The sequence below is a fragment of the Delphinapterus leucas genome, chromosome 19 (genome assembly GCF_059928025.1).
Source record: "Delphinapterus leucas isolate spDelLeu-1000000601 "Yukka" chromosome 19, BTC_Dleu_Yukka2, whole genome shotgun sequence".
NCBI lineage: Eukaryota > Metazoa > Chordata > Mammalia > Artiodactyla > Monodontidae > Delphinapterus > Delphinapterus leucas.
This window is the reverse complement of record NC_143147.1, coordinates 28,488,316-28,504,167: the sequence shown is the minus strand read 5'-3', so window position 1 is coordinate 28,504,167 and position 15,852 is coordinate 28,488,316. Positions and strand designations below refer to the sequence as shown.

The following is a 15,852-nucleotide window of genomic DNA, read 5'->3' as shown; positions in this document are numbered from 1 at the left end:
CCTCGATCCCGCTCCCGCACCCGGCCGCGGCGGCGACACGGCGGGGGGCGGGGCTTTTGCCGGAGGGGGCTGTGGAGGGACACACCCACCGGCACACAGGTGGCGGCCCCGGGGCGGGGCGCCGGTGGGGGCGGCCAGGTGCAGGTCGAGGGGCTCGCTGGCCGAAGGGACGGCAACCGGGCCCGCGGCGGAGCCTGGGTCCGGGCCAGGCACCCCGGGGGCGTCTGGGGTGCGGCTGCCTTCCAGGGCCGCCTTCTGGTCGCCTGGCGGGCCGGGCCGGCGGGGAGCGCCCCCTCCGGCGCGCGCGCCGTGGTGGGAGGGGCCTGAGGAGGCGGGGCCTGCAGCGGGGCCCCGGCGCGGGCGGAGCCGGCGGCCACCGCCCGCGGGCGAGTTAAAGGAGAAGGCGGAGCGGGAGGCAAAAAGCCTACAGCACCCGGTATTCCCAGGCGGTCTCCCATCCAAGTACTAACCAGGCCCGACCCTGCTTAGCTTCCGAGATCAGACGAGATCGGGCGCGTTCAGGGTGGTATGGCCGTAGACGGGGGCGGGGACGGCGGGCTGCCTCGTGAGGCCCACTTTCGCTGGCGCTTGCGCCTCACCGCCAGCCTGGCGGTCAGCCCGCCCCGGCAGGACCCCGTCGCCCGCCCAGGCAGGGGGAACGGAGGTCTCGGGTACCGGGCGGTGGCGGAGGCGGAGGGTTTGGCCACCCCCTCCCAGCCGAGGTCGGGCGTGACCCAGCGAACCCTTCGGCGCTTGGCGCCCCGCCCAAGATCCGGCCCGTCGCTCACAGGGACGTGGCCCCGGAGGCTTCAGGGCCCGGGGCCCGCGGTGCCTTGGGCATCGCCCCTGCCCGCCCACGCGGCGCTAGGCGCCGCCCAGCCGCAGCCCGGGCCGGCCCTCCTGCCCGACAGCAGCTGGCCCGAAGCCACTGGGAGCCACCATCGTGTCGCCACGGCCCCTCAGCCCCGGCGAGGCCACCCTTGCCCGCACACCACCCGCCGAGCTCAGGAGCCCGCCCCTGGCGGCCGGCAGGCCCGGGGAAGCGGCCCCTGCCCTCGATCCCGCTCCCGCACCCGGCCGCGGCGGCGACACGGCGGGGGGCGGGGCTTTTGCCGGAGGGAGCTGTGGAGGGACACACCCACCGGCACACAGGTGGCGGCCCCGGGGCGGGGCGCCGGTGGGGGCGGCCAGGTGCAGGTCGAGGGGCTCGCTGGCCGAAGGGACGGCAACCGGGCCCGCGGCGGAGCCTGGGTCCGGGCCAGGCACCCCGGGGTCGTCTGGGGTGCGGCTGCCTTCCAGGGCCGCCTTCTGGCCGCCTGGCGGGCCGGGCCGGCGGGGAGCGCCCCCTCCGGCGCGCGCGCCGTGGTGGGAGGGGCCTGAGGAGGCGGGGCCTGCAGCGGGGCCCCGGCGCGGGCGGAGCCGGCGGCCACCGCCCGCGGGCGAGTTAAAGGAGAAGGCGGAGCGGGAGGCAAAAAGCCTACAACACCCGGTATTCCCAGGCGGTCTCCCATCCAAGTACTAACCAGGCCCGACCCTGCTTAGCTTCCGAGATCAGACGAGATCGGGCGCGTTCAGGGTGGTATGGCCGTACACGGGGGCGGGGACGGCGGGCTGCCTCTTGAGGCCCACTTTCGCTGGCGCTTGCGCCTCACCGCCAGCCTGGCGGTCAGCCCGCCCCGGCAGGACACCTTCGCCCGCCCAGGCAGGGGGAACGGAGGTCTCGGGTACCGGGCGTTGGCGGAGGCGGAGGGTTTGGCCACCCCCTCCCAGCCGAGGGCGGGCGTGACCCAGCGAACCCTTCGGCGCTTGGCGCCCCGCCCAAGATCCGGCCCGTCGCTCACAGGGACGTGGCCCCGGAGGCTTCAGGGCCCGGGGCCCGCGGTCCCTTGGGCATCGCCCCTGCCCGCCCACGCGGCGCTAGGCGCCGCCCAGCCGCAGCCCGGGCCGGCCCTCCTGCCCGACAGCAGCTGGCCCGAAGCCACTGGGAGCCACCATCGTGTCGCCACGGCCCCTCAGCTCCGGCGAGGCCACCCTTGCCCGCACACCACCCGCCGAGCTCAGGAGCCCGCCCCTGGCGGCCGGCAGGCCCGGGGAAGCGGCCCCTGCCCTCGATCCCGCTCCCGCACCCGGCCGCGGCGGCGACACGGCGGGGGGCGGGGCTTTTGCCGGAGGGAGCTGTGGAGGGACACACCCACCGGCACACAGGTGGCGGCCCCGGGGCGGGGCGCCGGTGGGGGCGGCCAGGTGCAGGTCGAGGGGCTCGCTGGCCGAAGGGACGGCAACCGGGCCCACGGCGGAGCCTGGGTCCGGGCCAGGCACCCCGGGGTCGTCTGGGGTGCGGCTGACTTCCAGGGCCGCCTTCTGGCCGCCTGGCGGGCCGGGCCGGCGGGGAGCGCCCCCTCCGGCGCGCGCGCCGTGGTGGGAGGGGCCTGAGGAGGCGGGGCCTGCAGCGGGGCCCCGGCGCGGGCGGAGCCGGCGGCCACCGCCCGCGGGCGAGTTAAAGGAGAAGGCGGAGCGGGAGGCAAAAAGCCTACAGCACCCGGTATTCCCAGGCGGTCTCCCATCCAAGTACTAACCAGGCCCGACCCTGCTTAGCTTCCGAGATCAGACGAGATCGGGCGCGTCCAGGGTGGTATGGCCGTAGACGGGGGCGGGGACGGCGGGCTGCCTCTTGAGGCCCACTTTCGCTGGCGCTTGCGCCTCACCGCCAGCCTGGCGGTCAGCCCGCCCCGGCAGGACCCCGTCGCCCGCCCAGGCAGGGGGAACGGAGGTCTCGGGTACCGGGCGGTGGCGGAGGCGGAGGGTTTGGCCACCCCCTCCCAGCCGAGGGCGGGCGTGACCCAGCGAACCCTTCGGCGCTTGGCGCCCCGCCCAAGATCCGGCCCGTCGCTCACAGGGACGTGGCCCCGGAGGCTTCAGGGCCTGGGGCCCGCGGTCCCTTGGGCATCGCCCCTGCCCGCCCACGCGGTGCTAGGCGCCGCCCAGCCGCAGCCCGGGCCGGCCCTCCTGCCCGACAGCAGCTGGCCCGAAGCCACTGGGAGCCACCATCGTGTCGCCACGGCCCCTCAGCCCCGGCGAGGCCACCCTTGCCCGCACACCACCCGCCGAGCTCAGGAGCCCGCCCCTGGCGGCCGGCAGGCCCGGGGAAGCGGCCCCTGCCCTCGATCCCGCTCCCGCACCCGGCCGCGGCGGTGACACGGCTGGGGGCGGGGCTTTTGCCGGAGGGAGCTGTGGAGGGACACACCCACCGGCACACAGGTGGCTGCCGCGGGGCGGGGCGCCGGTGGGGGCGGCCAGGTGCAGGTCGAGGGGCTCGGTGGCCGAAGGGATGCTAACCGGGCCCGCGGCGGAGCCTGGGTCCGGGCCAGGCACCCCGGGGGCGTCTGGGGTGCGGCTGCCTTCCAGGGCCGCCTTCTGGTCGCCTGGCGGGCCGGGCCGGCGGGGAGCGCCCCCTCCGGCGCGCGCGCCGTGGTGGGAGGGGCCTGAGGAGGCGGGGCCTGCAGCGGGGCCCCGGCGCGGGCGGAGCCGGCGGCCACCGCCCGCGGGCGAGTTAAAGGAGAAGGCGGAGCGGGAGGCAAAAAGCCTACAGCACCCGGTATTCCCAGGCGGTCTCCCATCCAAGTACTAACCAGGCCCGACCCTGCTTAGCTTCCGAGATCAGACGAGATCGGGCGCGTCCAGGGTGGTATGGCCGTAGACGGGGGCGGGGACGGCGGGCTGCCTCTTGAGGCCCACTTTCGCTGGCGCTTGCGCCTCACCGCCAGCCTGGCGGTCAGCCCGCCCCGGCAGGACCCCGTCGCCCGCCCAGGCAGGGGGAACGGAGGTCTCGGGTACCGGGCGGTGGCGGAGGCGGAGGGTTTGGCCACCCCCTCCCAGCCGAGGGCGGGCGTGACCCAGCGAACCCTTCGGCGCTTGGCGCCCCGCCCAAGATCCGGCCCGTCGCTCACAGGGACGTGGCCCCGGAGGCTTCAGGGCCCGGGGCCCGCGATGCCTTGGGCATCGCCCCTGCCCGCCCACGCGGCACTAGGCGCCGCCCAGCCGCAGCCCGGGCCGGCCCTCCTGCCCGACAGCAGCTGGCCTGAAGCCACTGGGAGCCACCATCGTGTCGCCACGGCCCCTCAGCCCCGGCGAGGCCACCCTTGCCCGCACACCACCCGCCGAGCTCAGGAGCCCGCCCCTGGCGGCCGGCAGGCCCGGGGAAGCGGCCCCTGCCCTCGATCCCGCTCCCGCACCCGGCCGCGGCGGCGACACGGCGGGGGGCGGGGCTTTTGCCGGAGGGAGCTGTGGAGGGACACACCCACCGGCACACAGGTGGCGGCCCCGGGGCGGGGCGCCGGTGGGGGCGGCCAGGTGCAGGTCGAGGGGCTCGCTGGCCGAAGGGACGGCAACCGGGCCCGCGGCGGAGCCTGGGTCCGGGCCAGGCACCCCGGGGGCGTCTGGGGTGCGGCTGCCTTCCAGGGCCGCCTTCTGGCCGCCTGGCGGGCCGGGCCGGCGGGGAGCGCCCCCTCCGGCGCGCGCGCCGTGGTGGGAGGGGCCTGAGGAGGCGGGGCCTGCAGCGGGGCCCCGGCGCGGGCGGAGCCGGCGGCCACCGCCCGCGGGCGAGTTAAAGGAGAAGGCGGAGCGGGAGGCAAAATGCCTACAGCACCCGGTATTCCCAGGCGGTCTCCCATCCAAGTACTAACCAGGCCCGACCCTGCTTAGCTTCCGAGATCAGACGAGATCGGGCGCGTCCAGGGTGGTATGGCCGTAGACGGGGGCGGGGACGGCGGGCTGCCTCTTGAGGCCCACTTTCGCTGGCGCTTGCGCCTCACCGCCAGCCTGGCGGTCAGCCCGCCCCGGCAGGACCCCTTCGCCCGCCCAGGCAGGGGGAACGGAGGTCTCGGGTACCGGGCGGTGGCGGAGGCGGAGGGTTTGGCCACCCCCTCCCAGCCGAGGGCGGGCGTGACCCAGCGAACCCTTCGGCGCTTGGCGCCCCGCCCAAGATCCGGCCCGTCGCTCACAGGGACGTGGCCCCGGAGGCTTCAGGGCCCGGGGCCCGCGGTCCCTTGGGCATCGCCCCTGCCCGCCCACGCGGCGCTAGGCGCCGCCCAGCCGCAGCCCGGGCCGGCCCTCCTGCCCGACAGCAGCTGGCCCGAAGCCACTGGGAGCCACCATCGTGTCGCCACGGCCCCTCAGCTCCGGCGAGGCCACCCTTGCCCGCACACCACCCGCCGAGCTCAGGAGCCCGCCCCTGGCGTCCGGCAGGCCCGGGGAAGCGGCCCCTGCCCTCGATCCCGCTCCCGCACCCGGCAGCGGCGGCGACACGGCGGGGGGCGGGGCTTTTGCCGGAGGGAGCTGTGGAGGGACACACCCACCGGCACACAGGTGGCGGCCCCGGGGCGGGGCGCCGGTGGGGGCGGCCAGGTGCAGGTCGAGGGGCTCGCTGGCCGAAGGGACGGCAACCAGGCCCGCGGCGGAGCCTGGGTCCGGGCCAGGCACCCCGGGGTCGTCTGGGGTGCGGCTGCCTTCCAGGGCCGCCTTCTGGCCGCCTGGCGGGCCGGGCCGGCGGGGAGCGCCCCCTCCGGCGCGCGCGCCGTGGTGGGAGGGGCCTGAGGAGGCGGGGCCTGCAGCGGGGCCCCGGCGCGGGCGGAGCCGGCGGCCACCGCCCGCGGGCGAGTTAAAGGAGAAAGCGGAGCGGGAGGCAAAAAGCCTACAGCACCCGGTATTCCCAGGCGGTCTCCCATCCAAGTACTAACCAGGCCCGACCCTGCTTAGCTTCCGAGATCAGACGAGATCGGGCGCGTTCAGGGTAGTATGGCCGTAGACGGGGGCGGGGACGGCGGGCTGCCTCTTGAGGCCCACTTTCGCTGGCGCTTGCGCCTCACCGCCAGCCTGGCGGTCAGCCCGCCCCGGCAGGAACCCGTCGCCCGCCCAGGCAGGGGGAACGGAGGTCTCGGGTACCGGGCGGTGGCGGAGGCGGAGGGTTTGCCCACCCCCTCCCAGCCGAGGGCGGGCGTGACCCAGCGAACCCTTCGGCGCTTGGCGCCCCGCCAAGATCCCGCCCGTCGCTCACAGGGACGTGGCCCCGGAGGCTTCAGTGCCCGGGGCCCGCGGTCCCTTGGGCATCGCCCCTGCCCGCCCACGTGGCGCTAGGCGCCGCCCAGCCGCAACCCGGGCCGGCCTTCCTGCCCGACAGCAGCTGGCCCGAAGCCACTGGGAGCCACCATCGTGTCGCCACGGCCCCTCAGCCCCGGCGAGGCCACCCTTGCCCGCACACCACCTGCCGGGCTCAGGAGCCCGCCCCTGGCGGCCGGCAGGCCCGGGGAAGCGGCCCCTGCCCTCGATCCCGCTCCCGCACCCGGCCGCGGCGGCGACACGGCGGGGGGCGAGGCTTTTGCCGGGGGGAGCTGTGGAGGGACACACCCACCGGCACACAGGTGGCGGCACCGGGGCGGGGCGCCGGTGGGGGCGGCCAGGTGCAGGTCGAGGGGCTCGCTGGCGGAAGGCACGGCAATCGGGCCCGCGGCGGAGCCTGGGTCCGGGCCAGGCACCCCGGGGGCGTCTGGGGTGCGGCTGCCTTCCAGGGCCGCCTTCTGGCCGCCTGGCGGGCCGGGCCGGCGGGGAGCGCCCCCTCCGGCGCGCGCGCCGTGGTGGGAGGGGCCTGAGGAGGCGGGGCCTGCAGCGGGGCCCCGGCGCGGGCGGAGCCGGCGGCCACCGCCCGCGGGCGAGTTAAAGGAGAAGGCGGAGCGGGAGGCAAAAAGCCTACAGCACCCGGTATTCCCAGGCGGTCTCCCATCCAAGTACTAACCAGGCCCGACCCTGCTTAGCTTCCGAGATCAGACGAGATCGGGCGCGTTCAGGGTAGTATGGCCGTAGACGGGGGCGGGGACGGCGGGCTGCCTCTTGAGGCCCACTTTCGCTGGCGCTTGCGCCTCACCGCCAGCCTGGCGGTCAGCCCGCCCCGGCAGGACCCCGTCGCCCGCCCAGGCAGGGGGAACGGAGGTCTCGGGTACCGGGCGGTGGCGGAGGCGGAGGGTTTGGCCACCCCCTCCCAGCCGAGGGCGGGCGTGACCCAGCGAATCCTTCGGCGCTTGGCGCCCCGCCAAGATCCCGCCCGTCGCTCACAGGGACGTGGCCCCGGAGGCTTCAGTGCCCGGGGCCCGCGGTCCCTTGGGCATCGCCCCTGCCCGCCCACGCGGCGCTAGGCGCCGCCCAGCCGCAGCCCGGGCCGGCCCTCCTGCCAGACAGCAGCTGGCCCGAAGCCACTGGGAGCCACCATCGTGTCGCCACGGCCCCTCAGCCCCGGCGAGGCCACCCTTGCCCGCACACCACCCGCCGAGCTCAGGAGCCCGCCCCTGGCGGCCGGCAGGCCCGGGGAAGCGGCCCCTGCCCTCGATCCCGCTCCCGCACCCGGCCGCGGCGGCGACACGGCGGGGGGCGGGGCTTTTGCCGGAGGGAGCTGTGGAGGGACACACCCACCGGCACACAGGTGGCGGCCCCGGGGCGGGGCGCCGGTGGGGGCGGCCAGGTGCAGGTCGAGGGGCTCGCTGGCCGAAGGGACGGCAACCGGGCCCGCGGCGGAGCCTGGGTCCGGGCCAGGCACCCCGGGGGCGTCTGGGGTGCGGCTGCCTTCCAGGGCCGCCTTCTGGCCGCCAGGCGGGCCGGGCCGGCGGGGAGCGCACCCTCCGGCGCGCGCGCCGTGGTGGGAGGGGCCTGAGGAGGCGGGGCCTGCAGCGGGGGCCCGGCGCGGGCGGAGCCGGCGGCCACCGCCCGCGGGCGAGTTAAAGGAGAAGGCGGAGCGGGAGGCAAAATGCCTACAACACCCGGTATTCCCAGGCGGTCTCCCATCCAAGTACTAACCAGGCCCGACCCTGCTTAGCTTCCGAGATCAGACGAGATCGGGCGCGTTCAGGGTGGTATGGCCGTAGACGGGACGGGGACGGCGGGCTGCCTCTTGAGGCCCACTTTCGCTGGCGCTTGCGCCTCACCGCCAGCCTGGCGGTCAGCCCGCCCCGGCAGGACCCCGTCGCCCGCCCAGGCAGGGGGAACGGAGGTCTCGGGTACCGGGCGGTGGCGGAGGCGGAGGGTTTGGCCACCCCCTCCCAGCCGAGGGCGGGCGTGACCCAGCGAACCCTTCGGCGCTTGGCGCCCCGCCCAAGTTCCGGCCCGTCGCTCACAGGGACGTGGCCCCGGAGGCTTCAGGGCCCGGGGTCCGCGGTCCCTTGGGCATCGCCCCTGCCCGACCACGCGGCGCTAGGCGCCGCCCGGCCGCATCCCGGGCCGGCCCTCCTGCCCGACAGCAGCTGGCCCGAAGCCACTGGGAGCCACCATCGTGTCGCCACGGCCCCACAGCCCCGGCGAGGCCACCCTTGCCCGCACACCACCCGCCGAGCTCAGGAGCCCGCCCCTGGCGGCCGGCAGGCCCGGGGAAGCGGCCCCTGCCCTCGATCCCGCTCCCGCACACGGCCGCGGCGGCGACACGGCGGGGGCTGGGCTTTTGCCAGAGGGAGCTGTGGAGGGACACACCCACCGGCACACAGGTGGCGGCCCCGGGGCGGGGCGCCGGTGGGGGCGGCCAGGTGCAGGTCGACGGGCTCGCTGGCCGAAGGCACGGCAACCGGGCCCGCGGCGGAGCCTGGGTCCGGGCCAGGCACCCCGGGGGCGTCTGGGGTGCGGCTGCCTTCCAGGGCCGCCTTCTGGCCCCCTGGCGGGCCGGGCCGGCGGGGAGCGCCCCCTCCGGCGCGCGCGCCGTGGTGGGAGGGGACTGAGGAGGCGGGGCCTGCAGCGGGGCCCCGGCGCGGGCGGAGCCGGCGGCCACCGCCCGAGGGCGAGTTAAAGGAGAAGGCGGAGCGGGAGGCAAAAAGCCTACAGCACCCGGTATTCCCAGGCGGTCTCCCATCCAAGTACTAACCAGGCCCGACCCTGCTTAGCTTCCGAGATCAGACGAGATCGGGCGCGTTCAGGGTGGTATGGCCGTAGACGGGACGGGGACGGCGGGCTGCCTCTTGAGGCCCACTTTCGCTGGCGCTTGCGCCTCACAGCCAGCCTGGCGGTCAGCCCGCCCCGGCAGGACCCCGTCGCCCGCCCAGGCAGGGGGAACGGAGGTCTCGGGTACCGGGCGGTGGCGGAGGCGGAGGGTTTGGCCACCCCCTCCCAGCCGAGGGCGGGCGTGACCCAGCGAACCCTTCGGCGCTTGGCGCCCCGCCCAAGATCCGGCCCGTCGCTCACACGGACGTGGCCCCGGAGGCTTCAGGGCCCGGGGCCCGCGGTCCCTTGGGCATCGCCCCTGCCCGCCCACGCGGCGCTAGGCGCCGCCCAGCCGCAGCCCGGGGCGGCCCTCCTGCCCGACAGCAGCTGGCCCGAAACCACTGGGAGCCACCATCGTGTCGCCACGGCCCCTCAGCCCCGGCGAGGCCACCCTTGCCCGCACACCACCCGCCGAGCTCAGGAGCCCGCCCCTGGCGGCCGGCAGGCCCGGGGAAGAGGCCCCTGCCCTCGATCCCGCTCCCGCACACGGCCGCGGCGGCGACACGGCGGGGGGCGGGGCTTTTGCCGGAGGGAGCTGTGGAGGGACACACCCACCGGCACACAGGTGGCGGCCCCGGGGCGGGGCGCCGGAGGGGGCGGCCAGGTGCAGGTCGAGGGGCTCGCTGGCCGAAGGGACGGCAACCGGGCCCGCGGCGGAGCCTGGGTCCGGGCCAGGCACCCTGGGGGCGTCTGGGGTGCGGCTGCCTTCCAGGGCCGCCTTCTGGCCGCCTGGCGGGCCGGGCCGGCGGGGAGCGCCCCCTCCGGCGCGTGCGCCGTGGTGGGAGGGGCCTGAGGAGGAGGGGCCTGCAGCGGGGCCCCGGCGCGGGCGGAGCCGGCGGCCACCGCCCGCGGGCGAGTAAAGGAGAAGGCGGAGCGGGAGGCAAAAAGCCTACAGCACCCGGTATTCCCAGGCGGTCTCCCATCCAAGTACTAACCAGGCCCGACCCTGCTTAGCTTCCGAGATCAGACGAGATCGGGCGCGTTCAGGGTGGTATGGCCGTAGACGGGGGCGGGGACGGCGGGCTGCCTCTTGAGGCCCACTTTCGCTGGCGCTTGCGCCTCACCGCCAGCCTGGCGGTCAGCCCGCCCCGGCAGGACCACGTCGCCCGCCCAGGCAGGGGGAACGGAGGTCTCGGGTACCGGGCGGTGGCGGAGGCGGAGGGTTTGGCCACCCCCTCCCAGCCGAGGGCGGGCGTGACCCAGCGAACCCTTCCGCGCTTGGCGCCCCGCCCAAGATCCGGCCCGTCGCTCACATGGACGTGGCCCCGGAGGCTTCAGGGCCCGGAGCCCGCGGTCCCTTGGGCATCGCACCTGCCCGCCCACGCGGCGCTAGGCGCCGCCCAGCCGCAGCCCGGGCCGGCCCTCCTGCCCGACAGCAGCTGGCCCGAAGCCACTAGGAGCCACCATCGTGTCGCCACGGCCCCTCAGCCCCGGCGAGGCCACCCTTGCCCGCACACCACCCGCCGAGATCAGGAGCCCGCCCCTGGCGGCCGGCAGGCCCGGGGAAGCGGCCCCTGCCCTCGATCCCGCTCCCGCACCCGGCAGCGGCGGCGACACGGCGGGGGGCGGGGCTTTTGCCGGAGGGAGCTGTGGAGGGACACACCCACCGGCACACAGGTGGCGGCCCCGTGGCGGGGCGCCGGTGGGGGCGGCCAGGTGCAGGTCGACGGGCTCGCTGGCCGAAGGGACGGCAACCGGGCCCGCGGTGGAGCCTGGGTCCGGGCCAGGCACCCCGGGGGCGTCTGGGGTGCGGCTGCCTTCCAGGGCCGCCTTCTGGCCGCCAGGCGGGCCGGGCCGGCGGGGAGCGCACCCTCCGGCGCGCGCGCCGTGGTGGGAGGGGCCTGAGGAGGCGGGGCCTGCAGCGGGGCCCCGGCGCGGGCGGAGCCGGCGGCCACCGCCCGCGGGCGAGTTAAAGGAGAAGGCGGAGCGGGAGGCAAAATGCCTACAACACCCGGTATTCCCAGGCGGTCTCCCATCCAAGTACTAACCAGGCCCGACCCTGCTTAGCTTCCGAGATCAGACGAGATCGGGCGCGTTCAGGGTAGTATGGCCGTAGACGGGGGCGGGGACGGCGGGCTGCCTCTTGAGGCCCACTTTCGCTGGCGCTTGCGCCTCACCGCCAGCCTGGCGGTCAGCCCGCCCCGGCAGGACCCCGTCGCCCGCCCAGCCAGGGGGAACGGAGGTCTCGGGTACCGGGCGGTGGCGGAGGCGGAGGGTTTGGCCACCCCCTCCCAGCCGAGGGCGGCGTGACCCAGCGAACCCTTCGGCGCTTGGCGCCCCGCCAAGATCCCGCCCGTCGCTCACAGGGACGTGGCCCCGGAGGCTTCAGTGCCCGGGGCCCGCGGTCCCTTGGGCATCGCCCCTGCCCGCCCACGCGGCGCTAGGCGCCGCCCAGCCGCAGCCCGGGCCGGCCCTCCTGCCCGACAGCAGCTGGCCCGAAGCCACTGGGAGCCACCATCGTGTCGCCACGGCCCCTCAGCCCCGGCGAGGCCACCCTTGCCCGCACACCACCCGCCGAGCTCAGGAGCCCGCCCCTGGCGGCCGGCAGGCCCGGGGAAGCGGCCCCTGCCCTCGATCCCGCTCCCGCACCCGGCCGCGGCGGCGACACGGCGGGGGGCGGGGCTTTTGCCGGAGGGAGCTGTGGAGGGACACACCCACCGGCACACAGGTGGCGGCCCCGGGGCGGGGCGCCGGTGGGGGCGGCCAGGTGCAGGTCGAGGGGCTCGCTGGCGGAAGGCACGGCAATCGGGCCCGCGGCGGAGCCTGGGTCCGGGCCAGGCACCCCGGGGGCGTCTGGGGTGCGGCTGCCTTCCAGGGCCGCCTTCTGGCCGCCTGGCGGGCCGGGCCGGCGGGGAGCGCCCCCTCCGGCGCGCGCGCCGTGGTGGGAGGGGCCTGAGGAGGCGGGGCCTGCAGCGGGGCCCCGGCGCGGGCGGAGCCGGCGGCCACCGCCCGCGGGCGAGTTAAAGGAGAAGGCGGAGCGGGAGGCAAAAAGCCTACAGCACCCGGTATTCCCAGGCGGTCTCCCATCCAAGTACTAACCAGGCCCGACCCTGCTTAGCTTCCGAGATCAGACGAGATCGGGCGCGTCCAGGGTGGTATGGCCGTAGACGGGGGCGGGGACGGCGGGCTGCCTCTTGAGGCCCACTTTCGCTGGCGCTTGCGCCTCACCGCCAGCCTGGCGGTCAGCCCGCCCCAGCAGGACCCCGTCGCCCGCCCAGGCAGGGGGAACGGATGTCTCGGGTACCGGGCGGTGGCGGAGGCGGAGGGTTTGGCCACCCCCTCCCAGCCGAGGGCGGGCGTGACCCAGCGAACCCTTCGGCGCTAGGCGCCCCGCCCAAGATCCGGCCCGTCGCTCACAGGGACGTGGCCCCGGAGGCTTCAGGGCCCGGGGCCCGCGGTCCCTTGGGCATCGCCCCTGCCCGCCCACGCGGCGCTAGGCGCCGCCCAGCCGCAGCCCGGGCCGGCCCTCCTGCCCGACAGCAGCTGGCACGAAGCCACTGGGAGCCACCATCGTGTCGCCACGGCCCCTCAGCCCCGGCGAGGCCACCCTTGCCCGCACACCACCCGCCGAGCTCAGGAGCCCGCCCCTGGCGGCCGGCAGGCCCGGGGAAGCGGCCCCTGCCCTCGATCCCGCTCCCGCACCCGGCAGCGGCGGCGACACGGCGGGGGGCGGGGCTTTTGCCGGAGGGAGCTGTGGAGGGACACACCCACCGGCACACAGGTGGCGGCCCCGGGGCGGGGCGCCGGTGGGGGCGGCCAGGTGCAGGTCGACGGGCTCGCTGGCCGAAGGGACGGCAACCGGGCCCGCGGCGGAGCCTGGGTCCGGGCCAGGCACCCCGGGGGCGTCTGGGGTGCGGCTGCCTTCCAGGGCCGCCTTCTTGCCGCCTGGCGGGCCGGGCCGGCGGGGAGCGCCCCCTCCGGCGCGCGTGCCGTGGTGGGAGGGGCCTGAGGAGGCGGGGCCTGCAGCGGGGCCCCGGCGCGGGCGGAGCCGGCGGCCACCGCCCGCGGGCGATTTAAAGGAGAAGGCGGAGCGGGAGGCAAAAAGGCTACAGCACCCGGTATTCCCAGGCGGTCTCCCATCCAAGTACTAACCAGGCCCGACCCTGCTTAGCTTCCGAGATCAGACGAGATCGGGCGCGTTCAGGGTAGTATGGCCGTAGACGGGGGCGGGGACGGCGGGCTGCCTCTTGAGGCCCACTTTCGCTGGCGCTTGCGCCTCACCGCCAGCCTGGCGGTCAGCCCGCCCCGGCAGGACCCCGTCGCCCGCCCAGGCAGGGGGAACGGAGGTCTCGGGTACCGGGCGGTGGCGGAGGCGGAGGGTTTGGCCACCCCCTCCCAGCCGAGGGCGGGCGTGACCCAGCGAACCCTTCGGCGCTTGGCGCCCCGCCAAGATCCCGCCCGTCGCTCACAGGGACGTGGCCCCGGAGGCTTCAGTGCCCGGGGCCCGCGGTCCCTTGGGCATCGCCCCTGCCCGCCCACGCGGCGCTAGGCGCCGCCCAGCCGCAACCCGGGCCGGCCCTCCTGCCCGACAGCAGCTGGCCCGAAGCCACTGGGAGCCACCATCGTGTCGCCACGGCCCCTCAGCCCCGGCGAGGCCACCCTTGCCCGCACACCACCCGCCGAGCTCAGGAGCCCGCCCCTGGCGGCCGGCAGGCCCGGGGAAGCGGCCCCTGCCCTCGATCCCGCTCCCGCACCTGGCAGCGGCGGCGACACGGCGGGGGGCGGGGCTTTTGCTGGAGGGAGCTGTGGAGGGACACAGCCACCGGCACACAGGTGGCGGCCCCGGGGCGGGGCGCCGGTGGGGGCGGCCAGGTGCAGGTCGACGGGCTCGCTGGCCGAAGGGACGGCAACCGGGCCCGCGGCGGAGCCTGGGTCCGGGCCAGGCACCCCGGGGGCGTCTGGGGTGCGGCTGCCTTCCAGGGCCGCCTTCTGGCCGCCTGGCGGGCCGGGCCGGCGGGGAGCGCCCCCTCCGGCGCGCGTGCCGTGGTGGGAGGGGCCTGAGGAGGCGGGGCCTGCAGCGGGGCCCCGGCGCGGGCGGAGCCGGCGGCCACCGCCCGCGGGCGAGTTAAAGGAGAAGGCGGAGCGGGAGGCAAAAAGCCTACAGCACCCGGTATTCCCAGGCGGTCTCCCATCCAAGTACTAACCAGGCCCGACCCTGCTTAGCTTCCGAGATCAGACGAGATCGGGCGCGTTCAGGGTAGTATGGCCGTAGACGGGGGCGGGGACGGCGGGCTGCCTCTTGAGGCCCACTTTCGCTGGCGCTTGCGCCTCACCGCCAGCCTGGCGGTCAGCCCGCCCCGGCAGGACCCCGTCGCCCGCCCAGGCAGGGGGAACGGAGGTCTCGGGTACCGGGCGGTGGCGGAGGCGGAGGGTTTGGCCACCCCCTCCCAGCCGAGGGCGGGCGTGACCCAGCGAACCCTTCGGCGCTTGGCGCCCCGCCAAGATCCCGCCCGTCGCTCATAGGGACGTGGCCCCGGAGGCTTCAGTGCCCGGGGCCCGCGGTCCCTTGGGCATCGCCCCTGCCCGCCCACGCGGCGCTAGGCGCCGCCCAGCCGCAACCCGGGCCGGCCCTCCTGCCCGACAGCAGCTGGCCCGAAGCCACTGGGAGCCACCATCGTGTCGCCACGGCCCCTCAGCCCCGGCGAGGCCACCCTTGCCCGCACACCACCTGCCGGGCTCAGGAGCCCGCCCCTGGCGGCCGGCAGGCCCGGGGAAGCAGCCCCTGCCCTCGATCCCGCTCCCGCACCCGGCCGCGGCGGCGACACGGCGGGGGGCGGGGCTTTTGCCGGAGGGAGCTGTGGAGGGACACACCCACCGGCACACAGGTGGCGGCCCCGGGGCGGGGCGCCGGTGGGGGCGGCCAGGTGCAGGTCGAGGGGCTCGCTGGCCGAAGGGACGGCAACCGGGCCCGCGGCGGAGCCTGGGTCCGGGCCAGGCACCCCGGGGGCGTCTGGGGTGCGGCTGCCTTCCAGGGCCGCCTTCTGGCCGCCTGGCGGGCCGGGCCGGCGGGGAGCGCCCCCTCCGGCGCGCGCGCCGTGGTGGGAGGGGCCTGAGGAGGCGGGGCCTGCAGCGGGGCCCCGGCGCCGGCGGAGCCGGCGGCCACCGCCCGCGGGCGAGTTAAAGGAGAAGGCGGAGCGGGAGGCAAAAAGCCTACAGCACCCGGTATTCCCAGGCGGTCTCCCATCCAAGTACTAACCAGGCCCGACCCTGCTTAGCTTCCGAGATCAGACGAGATCGGGCGCGTTCAGGGTAGTATGGCCGTAGACGGGGGCGGGGACGGCGGGCTGCCTCTTGAGGCCCACTTTCGCTGGCGCTTGCGCCTCACCGCCAGCCTGGCGGTCAGCCCACCCCGGCAGGACCCCGTCGCCCGCCCAGGCAGGGGGAACGGAGGTCTCGGGTACCGGGCGGTGGCGGAGGCGGAGGGTTTGGCCACCCCCTCCCAGCCGAGGGCGGGCGTGACCCAGCGAACCCTTCGGCGCTTGGCGCCCCGCCCAAGATCCGGCCCGTCGCTCACAGGGACGTGGCCCCGGAGGCTTCAGGGCCCGGGGCCCGCGGTCCCTTGGGCATCGCCCCTGCCCGACCACGCGGCGCTAGGCGCCGCCCGGCCGCATCCCGGGCCGGCCCTCCTGCCCGACAGCAGCTGGCCCGAAGCCACTGGGAGCCACCATCGTGTCGCCACGGCCCCACAGCCCCGGCGAGGCCACCCTTGCCCGCACACCACCCGCCGAGCTCAGGAGCCCGCCCCTGGCGGCCGGCAGGCCCGGGGAAGCGGCCCCTGCCCTCGATCCCGCTCCCGCACACGGCCGCGGCGGCGACACGGCGGGGGCTGGGCTTTTGCCTGAGGGA

The 15,852-nt window shown here is 76.9% G+C and overlaps 15 non-coding genes across 15 annotated transcripts; all 15 read right to left on the bottom strand.

Annotated features, from left to right (window-relative positions):
• Positions 1–421: 421 nt before the first annotated feature.
• Positions 422–540, bottom strand: LOC149745183 (5S ribosomal RNA). The gene has a single exon (XR_016390627.1). It is a non-coding gene; the product is annotated as a 5S ribosomal RNA (ribosomal RNA).
• A 934-nt stretch (positions 541–1,474) lies between these two features.
• On the bottom strand, positions 1,475–1,593 carry LOC149745182 (5S ribosomal RNA). The gene has a single exon (XR_016390246.1). It is a non-coding gene; the product is annotated as a 5S ribosomal RNA (ribosomal RNA).
• Positions 1,594–2,527: 934 nt separating this feature from the next.
• Positions 2,528–2,646, bottom strand: LOC149745181 (5S ribosomal RNA). Its single transcript, XR_016389583.1, has one exon. It is a non-coding gene; the product is annotated as a 5S ribosomal RNA (ribosomal RNA).
• A 934-nt stretch (positions 2,647–3,580) lies between these two features.
• Positions 3,581–3,699, bottom strand: LOC149745180 (5S ribosomal RNA). Its single transcript, XR_016389572.1, has one exon. It is a non-coding gene; the product is annotated as a 5S ribosomal RNA (ribosomal RNA).
• Positions 3,700–4,633: 934 nt separating this feature from the next.
• LOC149745179 (5S ribosomal RNA) lies at positions 4,634–4,752 on the bottom strand. Its single transcript, XR_016389632.1, has one exon. It is a non-coding gene; the product is annotated as a 5S ribosomal RNA (ribosomal RNA).
• Positions 4,753–5,686: 934 nt separating this feature from the next.
• On the bottom strand, positions 5,687–5,805 carry LOC149745178 (5S ribosomal RNA). The gene has a single exon (XR_016389772.1). It is a non-coding gene; the product is annotated as a 5S ribosomal RNA (ribosomal RNA).
• Positions 5,806–6,738: 933 nt separating this feature from the next.
• Positions 6,739–6,857, bottom strand: LOC149745177 (5S ribosomal RNA). Its single transcript, XR_016389771.1, has one exon. It is a non-coding gene; the product is annotated as a 5S ribosomal RNA (ribosomal RNA).
• A 933-nt stretch (positions 6,858–7,790) lies between these two features.
• On the bottom strand, positions 7,791–7,909 carry LOC149745176 (5S ribosomal RNA). Its single transcript, XR_016389896.1, has one exon. It is a non-coding gene; the product is annotated as a 5S ribosomal RNA (ribosomal RNA).
• A 932-nt stretch (positions 7,910–8,841) lies between these two features.
• Positions 8,842–8,960, bottom strand: LOC149745175 (5S ribosomal RNA). Its single transcript, XR_016390626.1, has one exon. It is a non-coding gene; the product is annotated as a 5S ribosomal RNA (ribosomal RNA).
• A 932-nt stretch (positions 8,961–9,892) lies between these two features.
• On the bottom strand, positions 9,893–10,011 carry LOC149745174 (5S ribosomal RNA). The gene has a single exon (XR_016390625.1). It is a non-coding gene; the product is annotated as a 5S ribosomal RNA (ribosomal RNA).
• Positions 10,012–10,945: 934 nt separating this feature from the next.
• On the bottom strand, positions 10,946–11,064 carry LOC149745173 (5S ribosomal RNA). Its single transcript, XR_016390217.1, has one exon. It is a non-coding gene; the product is annotated as a 5S ribosomal RNA (ribosomal RNA).
• A 932-nt stretch (positions 11,065–11,996) lies between these two features.
• On the bottom strand, positions 11,997–12,115 carry LOC149745172 (5S ribosomal RNA). The gene has a single exon (XR_016389561.1). It is a non-coding gene; the product is annotated as a 5S ribosomal RNA (ribosomal RNA).
• A 934-nt stretch (positions 12,116–13,049) lies between these two features.
• LOC149745171 (5S ribosomal RNA) lies at positions 13,050–13,168 on the bottom strand. The gene has a single exon (XR_016390122.1). It is a non-coding gene; the product is annotated as a 5S ribosomal RNA (ribosomal RNA).
• Positions 13,169–14,101: 933 nt separating this feature from the next.
• LOC149745170 (5S ribosomal RNA) lies at positions 14,102–14,220 on the bottom strand. The gene has a single exon (XR_016389770.1). It is a non-coding gene; the product is annotated as a 5S ribosomal RNA (ribosomal RNA).
• Positions 14,221–15,153: 933 nt separating this feature from the next.
• Positions 15,154–15,272, bottom strand: LOC149745169 (5S ribosomal RNA). The gene has a single exon (XR_016389769.1). It is a non-coding gene; the product is annotated as a 5S ribosomal RNA (ribosomal RNA).
• Between the last annotated feature and the right edge of the window lie 580 nt (positions 15,273–15,852).